Here is a 21,991-nt window from a genome sequence, read left to right as displayed (position 1 = left end):
TTCACCTCAGCATTCAACATCTTCACAGCCTGCGCAACTTGTGACACCCTCAACATTGCCGCCACAAATCATGAAAACGATGCCTCAGAAGTAACAGAAAACAGGAAGAAGCAGGAAGAGCAGAGAGAGGTAGCTACAACACCACATTTAACGAAATCTTTCCAAATTAATGATGATGTCTCGATCTTCAGCAGGCTCTCCCAACATTAAGAATCTCACTAAACATCGCCTATTACAAAACACAAATTCTGGACTTAAAATTTATATAATTCACAACATCAAACACAACAATATGTATGTTTAGCACGAGACCACGGCAAGGCGGGGCTCAGTAGAACCAGCTAGTTGTTGCAAAGACTGGATACCCAAAAAATTCAACAATAGGGTCTTTAGCAACCTTGTTCCGTGACAGCTGCTGCTCCGGCCAGAACGAAAACATTGATATAATCCTGAACTTCCTCAATTAACTACACTACATCTGCAAGTGAACCATTCTTTCCTTGTCTCAGGCGCGTTCGTTCATTTTGAAAAGGAGTTGAAGAGATCTGGGAGCAACTACGCCCCCCCCTCCCCCACCGAGCCGGAAGACTATCACCAGGGAAGCAGTAATGAAAAACTACGATATAATTTGCGTGAATCAGTCTTTCTTTCTCACCATACGCGATCTCACAGTTTCTACTAAATTCCACGCCCCTGTCCTGGCCCTGATCCACGTCTAGTCCACCTACAGATCGTCTTCTTGGTCCTACAGTTCGTTAACATCAACCTTGAGTTCTCCAGTGTCTTGTTCCTAAAGTTCTTGGTCCTGCAGTTTGTTACCTCCATCTTGAGTTCTCCAGTGTCTTGTTCCTAAAGTTCTTGGTCCTGCAGTTTGTTACCTCCACCTTCAGTTCTCCAGTGTCTTGTTCCCAAAGTTCTTGGTCCTACAGTTACCTTAACTACTCAATGGTTTATATTTTTCTTTGTCACTGCATCACCCGTGGTTTGTGCAACATCATACTGCGTCCTTTAATTGTGGTAAAAATTGAGTCCAACCTCGTGCACTGTTGATTCTTACATAGCAAGCTGTCAATTCGCCATCTTGGTCAGCATTTTAACCGCCTCTGGCTCACTACAGTCATTAATGTAACGAATGTGACTTGGTGTGTGTGTGTGTGTGTGTGTGTCTGGGGAGTGCGATAGGTAGAAAACGAAACTTGTAGATTCAGATTAGTATAAAGATTTTATTTAAATTAGCTATAATCTTAGAAAACGATGCATAGAGACTTGAAATAAGGCAAAATGGTTATTATAATTAATCTTTTAAAGGTATATACAACAATTTCAACTTTATTTTATCGTTTTGCATATTTAAAGACACCAAACTAATTACATGGAACCGAATATAGAAGCCAGAGGATTGTGGGGCAAGGATCGAGGGTGAAACGCCTTCATTGCTGACTGTCTCAACCTTAACAAGTTCTCCAATGCGTTTCTCCTGTTAATAAAATAGCAAACATATTAATCTGTCACTAGAACCATAAAAAAAAAAAAAAAAAAAACATCTTTAAAAACCAGTACAACCTTCATTAGAGTCATTAGTATTAGAGATACAGCTAACTGTTTCAAAATATGGTTCGTTAAGTCTTTCAGCGTGTCATGCCCGCTCAGTTCACTTCACCAGTAGCAGCGGCGGAGAGAGGTCTCGTGGCGTGACGCAGGACTTGACGAAGGAGTGAAATGGTAAGCTTTGTAATGATTATGTTAAATTAACACTCACTGGGTGGAATTAATGCGTAACTCGTAAGATAGTGAATAATTAGCTTGAATAGGTGAGGATTATGTTAGATAAGTGTGATTGGGGTAGGTCTGCCCAGGAGTGGTGATTAGGCTAGTCACGTAGTTAATGATTAGGTTAGGTGAGCTGATTAGGTTGGCCTAGTGAGGTTGGCTAGGTGTGATTAGGCCAGATGGTGATTATAACACTGCTCAGGTGACGTACTTAAGCTTATCAGGTGAGAATTAGATATGCTGAACAGATATTAAGTTATTTATATGTCCAGGGGGAAATAATTAGGCGAGTGATTAAGCTGTAAGAGTGATTAGACTGCAGGCAGCGTAATTAAGCTTGTTAGGTAGGAAGTTGCATGTTTGTCGAGGTGATCTGGCGTGTGACTAAGCTTACTGAGGTGAGAATTAAGGAAGTGAAGTCGAGATTATTTGCACACGAATACGTACGAGCGCGGAAGAACATGATAGATTGGTATGTCTGTGGCCGCTGCTTTGTGTTCCCTCGACTTGTTCGCTGTGGTAAGTGGTAATTGGCTTGTTAACCCCTTCGTTACCGATGAAGTACCTAGTACTTCATGTGAATTTTCGGCTGCCGAACCGATGAAGTATGTGCGTACTTCATCGCTTATTAATGATACCCAGGGCTCCATATTTCTCGGTTTGTATGGTTTTAATTTACGACAGTGACAAATTGACTAATTGGCACCTTGTGTTTCAAGGACGTTGGCCGGTGGTGGCGGGGGCGGTGATGTGAATTGCCGCCACCCCTCAGTGTGATTTGACAGTGACATGTGTTGTGTCATGGCGTCTTTGTTTTCCTCCAGCAGTGATTCTGAGAGTTATACCACTCTTGATGATGACTTGCAAGGATCAGACGATATTCCAACACAATCAGAAGGCCTCGCAAGTGATTCAGATGATGACTATTTGGTAGAAAATGACGGTGAGGCGAGTAGTGATGACCAATATGATAGTGATGGTGACGATGAGGATACACCAGCCAGCCCCACACCTCACACCTTCACACTCATGGCAGATCCTTTTTCTGATCATCGTCCTGGCACTGTTCCTGCCATAGTAGAAGATTTTTCAGGTGTTCATCCTGATATCCCACGGGGTAACATTAGTGCTCTGGACTGCTTGCAGCTATTCATGTCAGACGAGGTGGTAGAATCGCTGTGTTTGTGGACGAATGTCCGTGCAGCCAAGTTTTTCGTTGACAACCCAACGATAAGTTCCAAGAAATTTATGGGAAAGAAGTGTTCAATGCATTTCTTTATGATGAAATACTTACCATCTTGTGTCAGCTTGTTTTCATAGGAAATCATGTATAACAACTTCCGATTTGAAAAAGTATACATCCCATGAGCCAAATCTATCAAAAGACATGAAAAATAATACTTAGATGATTAAATATGGGCATAGAAATGAACATTAACTACCTACACGAAATTATGAGAAGCGCTCGAAAAACTCGGTCCGGGGGAAGAGGGTTGGTACGCGTCGGGATCATGGAGTCGGTGACGAAGGGGTTAAGCACCATTGCTCATTACTTTCATTCATTCATTATCTTTTTATGTATGTTTATATTTGTTGCACACACACACACACACACACACACACACACACACACACACACACACACACACACACACACACACACACACACACCTTTAAGGGGAGGGGATACCTTAAAAAATAACACTTTTCGATTAAGGTTAAAATTGAGTTATTAAATATCATAGTCTTCCTTAACTTGTCTTACGTTTTCTGTGAGCACCACAAGTTGATGCCATTCTTCATATTTTTAAATTGCTTTTATTTACCATTATTAAAGGGCTTTAAATACCCCACCGCGGTCAGTCCTGCCAGACGTAAAAAAATTTACTTGTGCTCCGCTACCCAAGGCCTCTTCATTTTAATATTGTACCTGGAAGCGTGATTCGTTATAATAAAGCAAAGCGTGAACGAATAGATGCGCTAAACAAGATGATAGAATAGAAAAATAATCAAGAGTTGCGTTGTTGCAAGTCGCCGCCGCACGCTGCCATTGTTTCACCGCCACAATGATAATAATAATAATAATAATAATAATAATAATAATAATAATAATAATAGTCATAAGGCACTTACAATTTACACATCTATAAAATATGAGTAGAGGGAAAAAAAAATTGACAGGACTAGATACCTCAGGGTGTGTCGCCTAAAATACGCCTTACAAAAAAAAAAAATAAAAATAAATAAATAAATAAATAAATAAAATCTGCAAAACTAATCGGCGAATTTCAGCGAAAATTGTGGAATTGTTTTATCAAGTAGTGAGGTACACACACCAACACTTAGGAGGATCAGACGAATACGCCCATTACCACGCCCACACTCTCACACGTCCGCGCCCACACACTCTCCCCCTCACAGGCCCGCGTCCACGTATTCACAAGCCTGTGCCCACATACTCACACGCCCGCGCCCACACACTCACACGCCCGCGCCTACACACTCACACGTCCGCGCCTACACACTCACACGTCCGCGCCCACACACTCACACGCCCGCGCCCACACACTCACACGCCCGCGCCCACACACTCACACGCCCGCGCCTACACACTCACACGCCCGCGCCCACACACTCACACGCCCGCGCCCACACACTCACACGCCCGCGCCCACACACTCACGCCCTCGCTCTCACAGGCCCGCGTCCACGCCATCAAACGCCCGCGTCCACGTACTCACAAGCCTGCGCCCACACACTCACGCCCGCGCCCACATACTCACACGCCCGCGCCCACACACGCCCGCGTCCACGCACGCACTCACGCCCGCGTCCACGCACACACTCACGCCCGCCTCCACGCACTCACGCCCGCCTCCACACACTCACGCCCGCGTCCACGCACGCACTCACGCCCGCGTCCACGCACACACTCACGCCCGCCTCCACGCACTCACGCCCGCCTCCACGCACTCACGCCCGCGTCCACACACGCACTCACGCCCGCGTCCACGCACGCACTCACGCCCGCCTCCACGCACTCACGCCCGCCTCCACGCACTCACGCCCGCCTCCACGCACTCACGCCTGCGTTCACGCACGCACTCACGCCCGCGTCCACGCACGCACTCACGCCCGCCTCCACGCACGCACTCACGCCCGCCTCCACGCACTCACACGCCCGCGCCCACACACTCACACGCACATGAACACGAATTCATTCAACCATTAGAATGCTCATGCACTCAGAAATCTGGTGACGACACACTCAAAAAATCTGGAGACACTCAAAAAATCTAGTCAGGCACCCAAAAGAATAGTCATGCACTCAGAGACACAACTCCACGCACACACACACACACACACACACACACACACACACACACACACACACACACACACACACACATTAACCTTCTAAATTTGCATTAAATTTGTCTATTAATGCTTTGTTGTATTAAACCAGATTTTTTTTTTTTTTTTTCCTCAATTCACCTCGAAGTTGGTATTTCTAATACTTATTTTCCTAATTTGTTATTCATGTGATATATATATTTTTTCTTATACTGTTTTATTTCCTCGTATATTTTTCTAAAGTGGGTTTCAAAAACGTATCTCTGGAACCATAAACTGACTTTGAATAGCAATAATAAACTTCGAAGGTGTGAGCAGAAAGTTTTAAATTATTATTATTTTCAAATTGTAAGTTATTCATAAGTTTATCCTCGAGATTATATTTTCACTTCTCCAGGATCAAGCTGATTCTTTCCTCGCCTCTCCTGTCTTTCCTACTCACAATGTCGCTACCCTTCTGCAATATTAAATTTGATTACAACTATAGATTTCGTGTGCTTTACATTTATAGGGGTGACTTAACAAAGGCTCTCTCTCCCACAGGCTCCTCCTTGGCCAATGAGCACCGAGGCAGAGTTGATTGATATACAGGTGTGAATTCAGCTGCCTCCTCGCTGTTCCCGTTGCCAGGATACCATGTGATCGAGGCAGTGTTGGGGAAGGTGAAATTATTCATCAGGTTCGTCTTTTAAACTTCTAATATGTATATAATGTCGTGCTATTGAAATTTCTGATACCATGCGAATTTCAATCATCCTTCAAATATAATTGGGAAGTATTTATTTAAGGCACATTTTTCAGTTTCCTGTCTGTCATACTGCTATGCTTTTCAAATTTCCTTTCTTGAATGTGACTGAATTTTTGACGCAATTCACACAAAATATCGACACATTTCTTGCATAGTGCATTGTACTTTTCAAACTTGCTCGGTTTTTTCGTATCATGTTTGTCTAGTCATAGTCTTTTAGGCAACCAATCCCCAAACATCTCATACTAAGAATCTCGGCACCTTTTCCACGCCTCATTCTTTTCAAAGGTTGTTTTGTAATGAAATCAATTATCAAACCTTAAGAATCTCAGCACATACAAGCTTCATGTGTCTAGGAGCTAATGGTCCGTTTCCCTTGCAGGTGTGACGTGTGCTGCTTCACTCCATCCCATGAACAGTTGCCCACAGGAATCTCTACCACATCAGGCCTGACATACTCATTGCAATCAGGGAGTCGAGTTTCATCAGGAAGAGAGGCTGTGTCACTACCTGTAAGCCTGACGAGGTGTTAGTTAAGTCAAGGAGCGTCATCAGGAAGAGGGGCTGAGTCTTGCTACCTGTAAGCCTGACAAGAGGAGTCAAGGAATTTTTCATTGCAATCAAGGAAGAGTCAAGATGTAAGAAGATTGTAAGGCAAGAATTTTAAGCAGAATAATTGTCAAGCAGTTAACAGCAGGAAGAATGCAGCGAGAAAAGGGTACAAGAGTTTTCAAGTAAGAAGATTGTAAGGCAAGAATTTTGAGCAGGAAGGATATTGTTAAGCAGTTTAGCAGCAGGAAGAGTCCCTTCAAGCTGTTGGTGGGAGTGACAAGCATCCTTCAGGACTTGCAAAGGCTGAAGTCCTCAACACTAGTCTCACTCAAGTTGACACAGGAGCTCTCTGACACAAGGAAAACAAATCATTTATCCTATTGTGTATTTATTAAACTTTTGTGATTAAACAATAATGATTAAACAATATATATATTATCTTGTACATACTTAGGGAATGATTAAACAATAATGATTTATTAAACAATATATATATTATCTTGTACATACTTAGGGAATTATACTAACAAGTTGCAAATAAACAAGCTTTCTGGTGTAACAATTCATGCCTCCTCAGAAACTTTGGCAATGTGATTTAAACAAATATATTTAATCATCTTGTTCATACTTGTGGAATTATGTGAATTATATATTAAAATCTTTTTACAAATTGCAAATAAGCTGCTTTCTGATGTAACCAGTTCATAGCCGATAAAAAAAAAATGGAAGCAAAAAATACTAGTAACAATTGATCATCCTCTGGTCAAAAAAAAAAAAGCCAAAAATTGGCCCTGGTCAAAAAAAAAAGCCAAAAATGGCAAGTTTAAGGTGAAACTTGCACACACAAGCCCTGTCCGAGCGACTCTGGTGTCGCTCGGACAGGGCTTGTGTGCAAGTTTCACCTTAAACTTAACCAAAAATAAGCCAGCCAATCCTGGCTTTTTTTTTTTTGACCAGAGGATGATCTATTGTATCTATTGTTTTGGGTCCTATTTATTTTATTTATTTACTTGGGGATGCATGAATTGTTTACCACCAATATATAAATTTAGTTTACACAAGCACATTCTGTAATTCTATCAAACTATATAATTCACATGAGAATGATACTCACAAATTTATTTATTGCCAAAGACACAAAGCAAAGCACCCTAGACTACTACACTGGAGACAGCTGGCAGATCTGGCTTGCAAGATTTACACTGAAGCAGGCAACACATCAGGCTGCACCACCAGGAAGAGAGGACACCCACCACTGGCTGCAGACACCTTCACATCAGCCCTGCAATGAGGCACCACCAGGCACAGAGGACACCCACCACTGGCTGCAGACACCTTCACATCAGCCCTGCAATGAGGCACCACCACTGGCTGCAGACACCTTCACATCAGCCCTGCAATGAGGCACCACCACTGGCTGCAGACACCTTCACATCAGGCCCTGCAATGAGGCACCACCAGGCAGGCACAGAGGACACCAAACACTGGCTGCAGACACCTTCACATCAGGCCCTGCAATGAGACACCACCATCACCACCAGCCTTGATTGCACAGACAGAAGACAAACCTCTGCAAATAAATACATAAATAATGCAACTTGGGTAAACTAGTTATGAAGAATGAGCTTATTTCTGCATCACACACACACACTAATTCCTCACTCACACAAACCCTTATTTCCACAAACTTTTCACTCCCTCCCCTGGCCTAACAGGTGCCTCAGACAATCCTTTAACACCCCACAATAATTCCACATCTATTTATCTCCTATATCCATGAATTCCCCAAAATTAGTCTCATATTTAACCCAATACTTTCACATGCACATCGCAATAACAACAATGCATCCTCTCCTCTTATTTCACAGTGATCACTGCAAATCATTCCTTCTAACTCTCTCTCTCTCCATTAATACTTCACAACACACCTCACTGACAAGACTCACTCGCACCTGTCAGGACTTGCACTTAACAGGAGCTAACATCTGCTTATCCAGCCATCTGTTGCTTCTCTTACAGTCTTGTACCACTATTTTCAATGTTACTGCTCTTGTAATCGTGGTTAAGTGCATGCCTCCCCTCCTCCAACTCCTTCAGAAAACGTTAATCTTATTCCTCTTATCCATACACAAACACACATACACACACACCCAACAATGCTATATACAGTTGAAATTCCCCTATCCAAACTTCCTGGGACCAAAATTGCTGCAGATTTCAAATTTTCCCAGTTTTTTTCTAAATATTTCTATATGAATTTATAAAATGGGACAGCTTGGGGTTGGCATCAAGCTTTACACATACCTTCAATGTGGCTTTACAATGGCCACACAGAATATTACAGTGCATGACAGCACACCCACAGAACAAAGGCTTCACTGCTCAAAAAAGTAGCGAATTATCACCCATGGCAACTCTCGTGCCCTGAGGATGCCATATTCAGCCCTTTAATCACAGAGAGACTGCCAGACATAGTGGAAGGGAAGGTCTCTCCTGTACTTCCCTGCCTGTGTTCCCCTTACTGCTACACTCTGATTTCACAGCTCACATTTAATAATTGCATTATAACAGGTGCTGTCAAGCTTAACAAAGGGAAGAGTGCTGTGCTGGGCATTGTTTGAGAGGGCTTTGTAGTTGTGAGACTGGACGGGAGACAGGAAGATCAGTGACAGCCATGACACAGGTGGCCACAGATGCACTGTCACTGTCTATCAAAAGCTTTTGATAGAGTCTGGCACAAAGCTTTCATTTCCAAACTACCCTCCTACGGCTTCTATCCTTCTCTCTTCCCTGCACTTTTCCACATCTTTTCATAGACGTCCAACCCTTCAGGAAGTAAACAGTTCACACAGGGAAGCCACAGAATGCCTGACTTCTCACCTCTCTAAAATTTCTGATTGGGGCAGAGCAAACTTGGTATTGTTCAATGCCTCAAAAACTCAATTCCTCCATCTATCAACTCGATACAACCTTCCAGACAACTATCCCCTCTTCTTCAGTGACACTCAACTGTCCCCCTCTTCCACACTGAACATCCTCAATCTGTCAGCTTGCAGTCTCTCAAGGGCCTCAGTCAAGATTCTCCTCCAGGCCTGGCCACATGCTGCCTCTGTCTCCAAGAACACACCTACTCATTTCACACTGATATAAGCAACCTTTTCAAAGTCCCTCAGAGCATTTTCCATTTCTGACAACAACCAATATTTAATGGGCTCCTACACACACACACACACACACACACACACACACACACACACACACACACACACACCAGAATTTTTCTCACCCTTAGCCAGCAGATAGCACACCTAGAGTACTCACCATTTCCTGTGAGTGGCAGTGCACAGCTGTTTTCAGTGAGTATCAGTGGAAGGTCCACCATCACACAGTCTTGTGACAGCCTGGACTGGGCACCTGCTGACCAGCTCTGGAACCTTCAGGGAGGTTTACTGCAAACCTGCACAATGAAAGAAAATTCAGTTTGAGTAAATGTACATATTATTAGATAGAGACAAAACTGTAGTGAGTTATCTAAGGAACTTATGACAATGGTACAAAGATATTACATGGCCCAAGCCTTCAATTCAAAGTAAGTGCTTCAGATTTACATAAAAAATTCAGACAGCTTCTAAAATCTACATAAACAATTCATGCAGCTTCTAATTCCATCATTGAGCGTCATCAGCCGTTGGTCCTGGGTTGGCTGACAGTCGTCCCCAAGTGACGCACCTGGCTCACTCAACCCCACGTGCTTCATCGCTCTGTCTGTCTCACTCCTCCACACCTGGCTCACTCAACCCCACGTGCTTCATCGCTCTGTCTGTCTCACTCCTCCACACCTGGCTCACTCAACCCCACGTGCTTCATCGCTCTGTCTGTCTCACTCCTCCACACCTGGCTCACTCAACCCCACGTGCTTCATCGCTCTGTCTGTCTCACTCCTCCACACCTGGCTCACTCAACCCCACATGCTTCATGGCTCTGTCCGTCTCACTCCTCCACACCTGGCTCATTCAATCCCACAATGTTCACACTTTTTCCACACAATTTCCACACTTTTTCCACTTTTCTACACAATTTCCATACCTGGCTCACTCAATCCCACAATTTCTACACTTTTTCAACACAATTTCCACACTTTTCCACAGCTGTTCACTCAATCCCACAATTTTCCACACTTTCCACATTTTTCACACTTTTCCACACCTGGCTCGCTCCATCCCACAATTTCCACACCTGGCTCACTCAATCCCATGTGCTTCATTGCTGTGTCTATCTCACTTCTCCACTTACTTACATACCATTGTAAACGCTCTCCATATCTGACACTCGTACTTCCGTCACTCTCAACAAGCCTTCACTCAACCACTCAAAAGCCCAACTAGTTTCCAAGCCACTCTTTACTACCATCCTAACACACTTCTTCCCCCAACTGCTACTCCTAATATTCCATACAAACACCTTTCTCACTAGTCTCTCATCATCCATTTGCTCTAACCTAGACCCTGCCGAGGTACCCTGCACGAACACCCTCCACAGCCACCACCTCCGCCATCACACCTTTCTTCACCATCCGACTCTTGCTCCTGCCCTCCACCTCCTGTCGCTGCCACGTCAGGAGTGCGTCAGCCAGCATCATGTAGCAGGTGGAATGGTGTCGCTGCCGGGCCATGGTGTCTGGGTGGGGCAGGGCGGGAGGCAGGGGATGGGGTAGTCTGGAATGATTTGGTTGTTATTATTATTGTTGTTGTTGTTGTTGTTGTTGTTGTTGTTTTTGTAGAAAGTATGGTTTAATTACTGTTTCTTAGTAAATATAACAAAATGAAATAGGTTAAAATTAGATACATTATTAAGAATAGCATCTCTCTCTCTCTCTCTCTCTCTCTCTCTCTCTCTCTCTCTCTCTCTCTCTCTCTCTCTCTCTCTCTCTCTCCCATAACACACAAAAAATGAGATACAAATACAAAATAAATAAATATGTACACCAAAGAATAAAAAATTAAATAAACAAATAAATAAAACTACCTAAAAATGAATATAAATGTATTTTCTCAAGTATAGATCAACCACTTACCACCTAACTTAATCATTTATTTATTTATTATTACTCTTATTATTTTGTTTAATTAAGCAAAAACTACAAATAACTATGAACTGTGATTCCCATAACGGTTAACCCCGCCCTGCCCTGCACAGCTCCAGCAGCCGGCCACCAGTGACTCTCAAGCACTCAGATGGGGAGGGTGTCATGCGGGAATGCATCACTTCATTAAACTTTTACTTTTTCGCATTAATAAATTGATATGTAATGCAAGATATTCTACAAGCTTAAGTCTATCTGACACGTATTAACCTTGGGAGAAGAGGATAAATTCATGTCCACATAAGTCTATCTGACACATAAGCATTAACCTTGGGAGAAGAGGCTAAGTTGATGTCCATATTACCTGGGAGGAGGGAGTGGATATGAGAAGGGAGGTAAACATGAAGACTGTGAAGTGCAGTGAGGTGAGGCCAAGTTGGGTCAGGTTAGGTTGGATCAGGTGAACAATCAAGGTGAGCAGGTAATAAAGTAATCAGTAAGGTGAGAAAATATAGAGTGGCTTGTTTTCAGCTTCTTCAAACAAAAGTTGTGGTGTTCTGCAGTTCAAGTGTGACTGAACATTTTGCTTCACCAGCCAGCAAGACCCCAACTGAAAATATACCTCCATTTCCCTCGGGTCTAGTACTTTGGCTATAAAACGTTCACAAATGGACGTACAGGTAACATTGTCTGGTGTTGTCGCTTACATAAAGAGCCATGTCATGCCGCGCCCACGACTCCAACAATGAAATAAACCAACAAATAAAATCACACACACTTTCTACCGATGCTAAGACAACCAAAACTAGGTGGCACAAATTTCCACCACTACTGCTGCTCCACTCCACCCGTCACTCCAGTAGGTGATGGTGACTACTTACACACAATTACAGCTGAAAACTCCCTAATCGCTTCAACCCTGACCGAATGTTGTTCGCACATGGCGGGGCGACGGCCAGTCTTCACCCAGGGACGGTTAACTTAATTTTTTGAGTTTTTACTAATATTTCTTGTTCTTTGTGATAGTTTTCATAGTTTATTTTAATTATGTTAATTTTCGCACTGTTTTTCTTTCGTTACCTTCGTCATTTCTCCTTACATATTAATTAATCCTCTAATTTTTTTTCATTATATTGTATTCGAAGACTTACACACACACACACACACACACACTAATTACCTACATTTATCCAGCAAGTACCACGTATCTATGCACAAGTCAACTAAGTACTGTTGCTTGTTGAACCTGAAAACACTGTACATTAGTTTAAATTACAAGCGGCGGTCCCGGTAGAGAAGAGCTGTCAGTCTGCCTCAGTTAAGCCTTCATCACATCAAAACTAGGCAATAGCGATTATATCTGACTAGCGGAAATGAAAGTACGGTTATGTGGCTCCAGTTAGTGACAGGATTGGCTGATGATAAGTGAGAGATGTAGCAATTAATGGCGGATATATGTGGAAAGTGGATATATATGGAAGCCTTCACCAGCTGATAAAATGAATTTTGGCAGCTTTTAATTTTCTCTCGTGGTTAAATCAAGGGTGTTTTGTCCTAGTGGTTAGAAACGTTAGCAGGACCGTGGAAAATTGAGTCAAGTGTACAAATGTATTCCTAACGAGGAGAAAATGTTAAATATGATCCTTCCACGATCAAAAATAAATAAATAAATAAATAATTAGAACATTTTGGAAAGCAGAACATTAACGTAACATTACCCTCCGGAGCCATTACAAAGAACACCATTATCAAACTCACCTCCTATTGCACCATGGCGTGTGTGAGCAGTCCCCAGGTGGCCAAGCAGCAGGTGGGTCACTTGTCAATATTATAAGTGTTTCTGGCCCTCACGAGCACCTGCCGGCAGCCATTAAGCTTCCACTGGCACGTGTCACCGTCTTGAGAGAAAATCGAGGTTAAATAAGGCAGCTGCACACACGCGCCCTTCAAACACCACCTCTCCGTGTATCTAACGTCTACTCACTCTCCCATGCCAGCGTGGACTAGTGGAATACGTACCCTGTACCCACTACCACCTACAAATTACATTTCCCAATTACTCCAGCTTCTCTCATATTACACTGTTCTAATACAAAATAAAACAAGTGAAATATAAAGAAGCATGAACATGTAAAACTAAGTTATAAGCCATTGTAATTGTAATTGTCAAAATGTCCACATCTCTCTCTCTCTCTCTCTCCAATTCAAGCGCCAAATTTGAAATGATCCCGGCGGTGTTTACACTACGATTCTTCATTTATTCTATGACCTTGTGTGAAGTCATTGAAAAGCTTGTGTGACTTGAAGACTCTCGTTATTATCAAATGTTTAATTGTCATGACGAAATCAGGTAAGCTCTTTAAATTATGTATACAGCTTGGGTCTACCACAGATTAACTAACGTACGCTCTGCACCACGCTGTGTTTATCATCACCGCACTTCATTTATCATATACTTTTTTTTTCTTTTCCTTAATGATTTGTTCTGTATTATATTTTATTATGTATTTATGTACTTATTTATTCGTCTCCATTATCTTCGTTTTTTCCTTATAATTTATGTATTATATTTAATTTGATCTCTCTCTCTCTCTCTCTCTCTCTCTCTCTCTCTCTCTCTCTCTCTCTCTCTCTCTCTCTCTCTCTCTCTCTCTCTCAATAGATATCCAACTGCCGGGAAGCACAATTTTGGTAGATTTTCTGAACCTATTAAAATTCTGAAGGAAACAGCAATAATTAGGAATCTCTTGAAATCCATAAGACTCTCAGTAGATGTGCTGATGTTGATGTTTCGGTAGATTTGACAGTACATGCAGGATACTCATTGTTATTACGTATTCAGATAATGACATGAACAGAATTAGTTAAAAATTAGCCAAAAGTGTCATACCATCAGGACACACAGATAAAACCGTACCATTACATATTTACGTTAAAGGAACATGCAGGATACTCATTGTTATTACGTATTCAGATAATGACATGAACAGAATTAGTTAAAAATTAGCCAAAAGTGTCATACCATCAGGAGACACAGATAAAACCGTACCATTACATATTTACGTTAAAGGAAATTAATGCAACAGCGATATATTAGTTCTTTATTGTCTGTTTAATGTCAGAGGGCGGGACCTGCGACTCTCAACACCATTTAGCACCTGACACACCGCGATAATTTCCACACTAAGAAATAAAACGATCTCTCCCTTTTTTTTTGTCAATAACAGCACTAATCACGAATTCCCGAACACAAAAGATGAGCGAAAAAATTAATCCTCCTTTAAAAACAATAAAAATAATGATAATAGTAAATGAATGAATAAACAAAATAATTAAATATGATAAACTGTCTTAAATTATCTGCCCCTTTCCATGCACTACACCTGCAGGCTGGCATTCTAACACCACGAGGCACAGACACCACCACCACGCACTCCTACACCCATCCAGGGACTGAGGCACCCTGCACACATCACAACCGTCTTTCTACACCCCAAAACACACCCAAAACACCGCAAAACACACCTAAACACACCCAAAACACACCCAAACACACCCAAACCCCTTTAAATTAGCCCAAACACACCCAAAACACCCCAAAACACACCCAAACACACCCAAACTCCTTTAAATTAGCCCAAACACACCCAAAACACCCCAAAACACACCCAAACACACCCAAACCCCTTTAAATTAGCCCAAAAAACACTTAACACCCCAAAACACACCCAAACTCATCTAGAACTGACCGAAACACCCCAAAACACACCCAAACACACCAAAAACACACCCAGACACACCCAAACTCCTTTAAAATAGCCAAAAAAAACTTAAAACACCCCAAAACACACCCAAACTCATCCAAAACTGACCAGCATTACATAGTGTTTGTAATGGTTTAAGTGTACACTAGTCTTTTTTAATTGTTACCCACTATCCCAGCCCTCCAGACCCACCTGAGGCACACAGCGTCACCCCAGTACAGCCCCAGGTTGGTCTGGCTAGCCCCAATGAGGATGAAAGCAGGAACCATCATTATCACCTGCTGTGGTTGATGATGATGGCTCCTACACACACACACACACACACACACACACACACACACACACACCTCAGACAGCAATTCCTGGAAGAAGAGAGGACAGAACAGCATGCCAGCCACAGCAAGAGCAAGTGCGTGAACAGCCATGGCCACCAACCGGCCAGTACTTCCCCAACGGAATAACGCAGCCCCCACAGTCGACCCAGCGGTGAAGACTGTGCTCAATATTATCTATCAAGACTCTCTCTCTCTCTCTCTCTCTCTCTCTCTCTCTCTCTCTCTCTCTCTCTCTCTCTCTCTCTCTCTCTCTCACCATTGGTCGGTGGACTGTACAGTAGACACCCAGTCATCATGGTGGAGGGATTTTCTCCAAGTACTGTACCTCCACGACTCCCTCCAGGCTCCTCCACTTTCCTCCAGTCACTCAATAAGCTTGATGATCAGCAGCTGTTCCTCTATAACACAAGCTTCACTCTGGCCAGCTCTCTGGAGGCCTCCGAACCTGTGGGTGTGAGGTTAGGTTAGGTTAGGTTAAGTTAGGTTAGGTTAGGTTAGGTTAATGGAGGAGGAGGAGGAGGAGGAGGAGGAGGAGGAGGAGGAGGAGGAGGAAGACTTTTCATTATCCAAGCCTCTTATCTTCTACACGTTAGGTCTGTTCCTCCTCCTCCTCCTCCTCCTCCTCCTCCTCCTCCTCCTCCTCCTCCTCCTCCTCCTAGTCCTCCTCCTCCTCCTCCTCCTCCACCTCCTCCTTCTCCTCTTCCTCCTCCTCCACCTCCTTCTTCTCCTCCTCCTCCTCTTGCTACCTTGTTCATTTTGTTCTTCCTATTCCTATTCCTCCTCCTCCTCCTCCTTTTCCTGTCCTCTTTATGTAATTTCAATAGTAATACCTTGAAATTAACTAAAGAAAACGAATCAGCATACATAGAAAACGAGATTATTATCATTATTTCCCCTCGATTCCCTCTCTTCCCCCACCATAGACAGCATTTCCTCTTCCTTAGCTATAAAAAATTTCCCTTTCCCCCCCATCCCCCCTCAACACTAAAAAATTTTCCCTATTTTTTCCCCTTCCCCCACAAATTCTCCTCATTCTCCCCTTCTTTCCGTCTTTTTTTTCCACCCCTAAAACGGAACATTTCTCATTTATCCCCCAAAATATTCCTTTTTTTCCCTTTTTTTTCTCTTTTTTCCCTAATTCACAGCATCTCATCTACTTTACCACAAAAATTCCTCTTTTTTTCCCTTAGTTTCAAAACACAACATTTCCCCTGAACCCCCCCCCCCTTCCTAGTCCCTTGCGCTCCTACCTTGCCATGAGGTTGTGCAAGCCGCTGGGTGTGTTGAGGGCGGCGTGGAAGGGAGCAGTGTGGGCCGTGGGCGTGGTGGGCAGTGGGCGGATGGGCGTGGGAGAGGCGGGCCATCCATCCTGTCTAGTGAGGCCGCCCACGGAATAGTCTGAGTCACTGTAAGGGAAGAAGGAAACACATTAAATTAGAGACCTGTTATAATGGGTTAAGGGGGAGGTCGAGGGGAGAGGGGAGAGGGGAGAGGGGAGAGGGGAGAGGGAAGCATATTGTTATTATTGTTATTGGTGAAGGGAATTAGTAGGGTGTATAATTGTACGAGAGAGAGAGAGAGAGAGAGAGAGAGAGAGAGAGAGAGAGAGAGAGAGAGAGAGAGAGAGAGAGAGAGAGAGAGAGAGAGAGAGAGAGAGAGAATTTATATCCATTTAATATTGTACAAGTTATAAATTATAGTAGTCTCTTAATAATAGCAGCAGTTATAATAATAATAATAATAATAATAATAATAATAATAATAATAATAATAATAATAATAATAATAATAAAAGTAATAATATCAATAATTAATAGGAATACTACTAATATTAATAATATAAACATACAAATAACATACAATACAACAACAACAACAACAACACACACACACACACACACGCATCATTAACCTTCACAAAACAAGTAAACAAACAAACAAACAAACAAACAAACCTTTTCCAGTCAATATCATTATTATTATTTTAGAGGCAAATAAAATAAGTGTCATATATTCCTTAATATTTCCCTCTAAATGTGTGTGTGTGTGTGTGTGTGTGTGTGTGTGTGTGTGTGTGTGTGTGTGTGTGTGTGTGCGTGACAGACAGACAGGTGTGGATATGAATACAGGTCTAATTATTAAAGGTGTAAAACTATTAATTACAAAAGGTAGTTTAATTATTATTGTTGTTTGTGAGTGGGGTGATGCTGGTGGTGGAGATGGTGGTGGTGGTGGTGGTGGTAGTAAAAGTAGTAGTAGTAGTAGTAGTAGTAGTAGTAGTAGTAGTAGTAGTAGTAGTAGTAGTAGTACACACACACACACGCACACGCACGCACACGCACACACACACACACACACACACACACACACACACACACACACACACTCTCTCTCTCTCTCTCTCTCTCTCTCTCTCTCTCTCTCTCTCTCTCTCTCTCCTTTTAGTACCAAAAAAAAGAAAAATCATCGGTATTGTGATGAAAATTTACAAGGAGGAGGAGGAGGAGGAGGAGGAGGTGGAGGAGGAGGAAGAAGAAGAAGAAGAAGAAGAAGAAGAAGAAGAAGAAGAAGAAGAAGAAGAAGAAGAAGAAGAAGAAGAGAAGGAGGAAGAGGATGGAGAAGGAAAAGGTCAGAGGTCCTTCTGTTCGGCATCCTAGAGAGAGAGAGAGAGAGAGAGAGAGAGAGAGAGAGAGAGAGAGAGAGAGAGAGAGAGAGAGAGAGAGAGAGAGAGAGAGTTGGCATAGTTTCCTTGCATTAATTTCCAGTTCAAAAACTTTAGAGCAATTCTAGCAGGAGGAGGAGGAGGAGGAGGAGGAGGAAGAGGAGGAGGAGGAGGAGGAGGAGATGGAACAGAAAAGAACAATTAATGAAAGTGGAATAACAAAGATGAAATTATGATCTGGATGTGTGTGTGTGTGTGTGTGTGTGTGTGTGTGTGTGTGTGTGTGTGTGTGTGTGTGTGTGTGTTCCTCCGCAGCAAACAAATGCAGGCACAACAGGACGTGTTTTCTTTCACTCCCGAAACTCAGTTAAGGAGGAGTAGGAGGAGGAGGAGGAGGAGGAGGAGGAAGAGGAATGCGGCACACGAAACACAGGGCGGGTGTGGGCACTGGTTCTCTGCAACACATCTCCGGCACATGGATGGGCCGCTGTGTGTGTGTGTGTGTGTGTGTGTGTGCGTGTGTACCTGCACCGGCAGTGTGTGGTTGCGGCGGGACAGCGCGGCGTCTCTCAGCTGGTCTTTCCGCTCCTCATAGATGGGTGGGTGGGGTCCGCGCCATCTGGCTCGCCGCCCAGTTGACGAGGGCAGCGCGGGCTACGTCCCGCTCGCTGGTGCGCCGCTGGTTGGGGCGTGTCACAGAGTAGTAGTAGTTCCTGACACCGCGGCCCTGCACGTGGCGAGCCGCCCCCCGCCCCTCCGCCACGTACTGCGTTACGTCCTCCTCCAGGGACAGCGACCAGCGGCGCTGCGTCCCCGAGTGGGCGGCGGGCGTGGTGAGGTGCTCGCGGCGGAGGCGGGCGTGGCCGCGCTGGGGGAAGGTGGTGTTGGTGGTGGTCGCCGGGCTGAGGGTAGAGAGGCGCTAATGTGTGGGTGCTGGTGAGGGTGGCAGCCCAAGACGTCACGGTGCGCGCCGCGGGGTCCTCCACCATCATCACGGACGTGAGGGAGCGAGCGCGGTGCATCAGGTGGGTCATCTCTGGGGCCTCCTGGCCGCGTGTGGAGAGCAGCGGCGCCACGGTGGTGAGACGCCTGGAAGAGGAGCGCACGGGAGGCGGCGGCTTCGAGGAGGTTCCGAATCAGTTCTTCTGAGTTCTTCTTCTGCAGTGGTGTTGTTCAGGTGGCAAGACGTGGCCACCATTGCATTACCCATGTGCAATCACTAATCCACAGCGTATCTTGCATATTCACCCTGCAAAGTCACGAAATGCTCTGAATGTGACAATTTCCACCATTCTGAACGAGATTTGCGTAATATTTCACTTCATTTCACGATCATTTCGCTGCTCAAACACAATAAATATTTAGAAATTATCAATGCCCAAATATTTATCCAGATTTTGTCAAAGTTCCTCGACACACGGAAGAGATATTGGCAAAATTTATTTCCGCAAAGCGAAGTCCCCCCTAAAAAGTGGAAGGGGTGGGTTGGGTCCCTTTGGGTTTGGTGGGGAGGGGGGTAAATGAGGAGATGGGGAGGAGTCAGAGGACGGGGAGATGATGGGGAGGTGATTTGGGGGGGTAAAACCGTTAAATGCATTACATCACGAGAAATATATCTTTTTGTATAGATTCCTTAGCAATAAAAGCATTTCTATCTTTGTGTTGCCAAAGTATTGTGCAACGATTAAATGTGTATCTAATTATATCTACCAGTCTGTGGAAAACCTTGATTCTGGTTATAAATTGTAAATGTTGTAGTATTAGCGACGATATCAAGGCATGCACTGTGTTGCGTTAGGTTTGGACCGTTTGCATCTTGTTTAGTTTACCAATATACAAAATAAATGGAGTCAATGTTTGCAAAAGTTTTGCAATACAGAAATAGAATAAATCAACAGAAAAACACAGGTTTGCCTAAGATATCTATTCAAAGCTACATTGTCTATCAGTGGCCTCTGAACCTAAATTTTGAACGAAAAACAAGGATTTTGCTGATTTTCGTAATATTTTAACACAGTTTGGTGTGTTTATATAAAAGACAAGTAATATCTCACCGCGGTACATCAAGTCTACTGCCTCAAATGAATACATCTTGTTTATTGCATTATTGTGCATGTAACTAGATCAAAATCTCAAGAAAATAAACACCATATACTAATTTATTCGTACCAAAATATTTACATTGAACGATGAAATAAGAAAACCCACTGGTACGAAAACATTCACTTAGAGCTGAGAGTCACTTAGAGCATGTGACGTCAAGAACAATAGATGACAGAATGCACAGCATAAGAGGATCCAAGTATTTATAGAGCACTCTTATAAGATATCTGAAACTTTTTACTATAAATTGAAACTCCTTATTTTGGCTGTTTACTAAAGATATCTCTATTTCATCATTATTTCCTGGATAATAGCATATTTTGTCTTTGGAAATTTAAATGTTGAATAGGAGAAAAGAATGGTCTAGCAGTAATATAAGAGGATCAAAGAGAGCACCCCACGAGATACCACGAAGGTCACAAGTTTATGAGCATACCACAGAGGGTTTTCACAGAGGGTGCGAGGATATAGATGAAAAATTAAAGTAATATAATATTTTTGCACGCGTATGCTATCTATTGTGACGAGAGAGAAAAAAAAATATCAGGGAAATATATAATAAACAAATAAACGAATAAATAAATAAATATACAAATAAGCTTAATTGAATAAATATTATAAATTCAATTACGAAAAAAAATCCATTATGATAATCGAGATATGACAAAATGTATATTTCCAGAAACAAGATTATGAAAAACTATAGAATTTCACAGCAATACTTAGAGATAACGATATCTAAAGATTATACATGGAGAGATACTGAAGATACAAACTTAATATAACCTACACACCAAAAAATTATGACTACCAATTAGATATATTAGGTAAAATAGAGGTACTGACAGACAAGTCCAGGGTGACAAAAAGAGATGGAGGGATTTAAACTATGGAGGAATATTGAGATAGTAGGAAATATAATTATGACGAGACACAGAGAGAGAGAGAGAGAGAGAGAGAGAGAGAGAGAGAGAGAGAGAGAGAGAGAGAGAGAGAGAGAGACCCATTCATTCTTCACCTGTCAACATCCCCAGGTCTGTCTGCCTTTCTGTCGACGACCCTAAGTGTCTTGACACCCCCTCAACTTTTTCTTCATTAACTTGTGCAACATTCGCGGTCTAAGATCTAATTTTCAATCTGTACAACACCACCTCTCCTCTTCTAAACCTCATCTTCTTTTCCTCACATAAACTCGGGTGTCTGAGGCAAGTGACAGTAGCCCCTTTTCTGTTTTTGTTTTGTAATGCAGTTTAGTACAGAGCAGAAATTCGTGTTACCAAATGGTTCAGCTTCTTACTTAACTTTTATAAATTTCTAGAGATCTATTTAGGTTTTCAGAGGTATTTTCGTGACTCTAGGAAAAAAAGAATCCAGCTTTACGTGTTTCTTATGTAATTCAACTTATTACACAACAGGAATCCGTGTTATCATATCTTCCCGCGTCTTATCTGAACTTTTATCATGTTCTGGTCTGTTATTTAGGTTTTCAAAGGCATTTTCATGACTAGCACAAAAATCCATCTATTCTTGTTTGTTCTGTAATTTTTATATAACAGAAGAGAAACTCGTATCCTCAAACGATCTGGCGTCTTATCTTTCTTAATTTTTATCAGGTTCTAG

General features: G+C 42.8%; 1 protein-coding gene and 1 long non-coding RNA gene across 6 annotated transcripts in view; one reads left to right on the top strand and one right to left on the bottom strand.

Annotated features, from left to right (window-relative positions):
• LOC135098781 (bestrophin-2-like) overlaps positions 1 to 6,851 on the top strand; it is an 83,164-nt gene extending 76,313 nt beyond the window's left edge. The window contains exons 3-5 of one of the 2 annotated variants that reach the window (XR_010267367.1): positions 1,625 to 1,722; positions 5,668 to 5,803; positions 6,255 to 6,851. The gene's annotated coding sequence lies outside the window, so the exon portion shown is untranslated. Of the gene's footprint in view, positions 1 to 1,624; positions 1,723 to 2,578; positions 2,714 to 5,667; positions 5,804 to 6,254 lie in introns of those variants that run through there. The other variant, XR_010267368.1, reaches the window with a different exon arrangement.
• A 506-nt stretch (positions 6,852 to 7,357) lies between these two features.
• On the bottom strand, positions 7,358 to 19,747 carry LOC135098770 (uncharacterized). 4 transcript variants are annotated; one of them, XR_010267346.1, is made up of 7 exons: positions 18,794 to 19,747; positions 16,857 to 17,012; positions 15,863 to 16,051; positions 13,266 to 13,405; positions 10,923 to 11,139; positions 9,746 to 9,881; positions 7,358 to 7,936 (listed from the first exon to the last, which is right to left on the bottom strand). It is a non-coding gene; the product is annotated as an uncharacterized LOC135098770 (long non-coding RNA). The 4 variants fall into 4 exon arrangements; XR_010267344.1 differs by lacking the exons at positions 15,863 to 16,051; positions 16,857 to 17,012; positions 18,794 to 19,747 and having other exon boundaries at positions 13,266 to 13,499; XR_010267347.1 differs by lacking the exons at positions 13,266 to 13,405; positions 15,863 to 16,051; positions 16,857 to 17,012; positions 18,794 to 19,747 and adding an exon at positions 12,389 to 12,577.
• Between the last annotated feature and the right edge of the window lie 2,244 nt (positions 19,748 to 21,991).

Source organism: Scylla paramamosain, unplaced genomic scaffold, assembly GCF_035594125.1.
Source record: "Scylla paramamosain isolate STU-SP2022 unplaced genomic scaffold, ASM3559412v1 Contig80, whole genome shotgun sequence".
Taxonomy (NCBI): Eukaryota; Metazoa; Arthropoda; class Malacostraca; order Decapoda; family Portunidae; genus Scylla; species Scylla paramamosain.
This window is presented reverse-complemented; position numbering and strand designations above follow the sequence as displayed.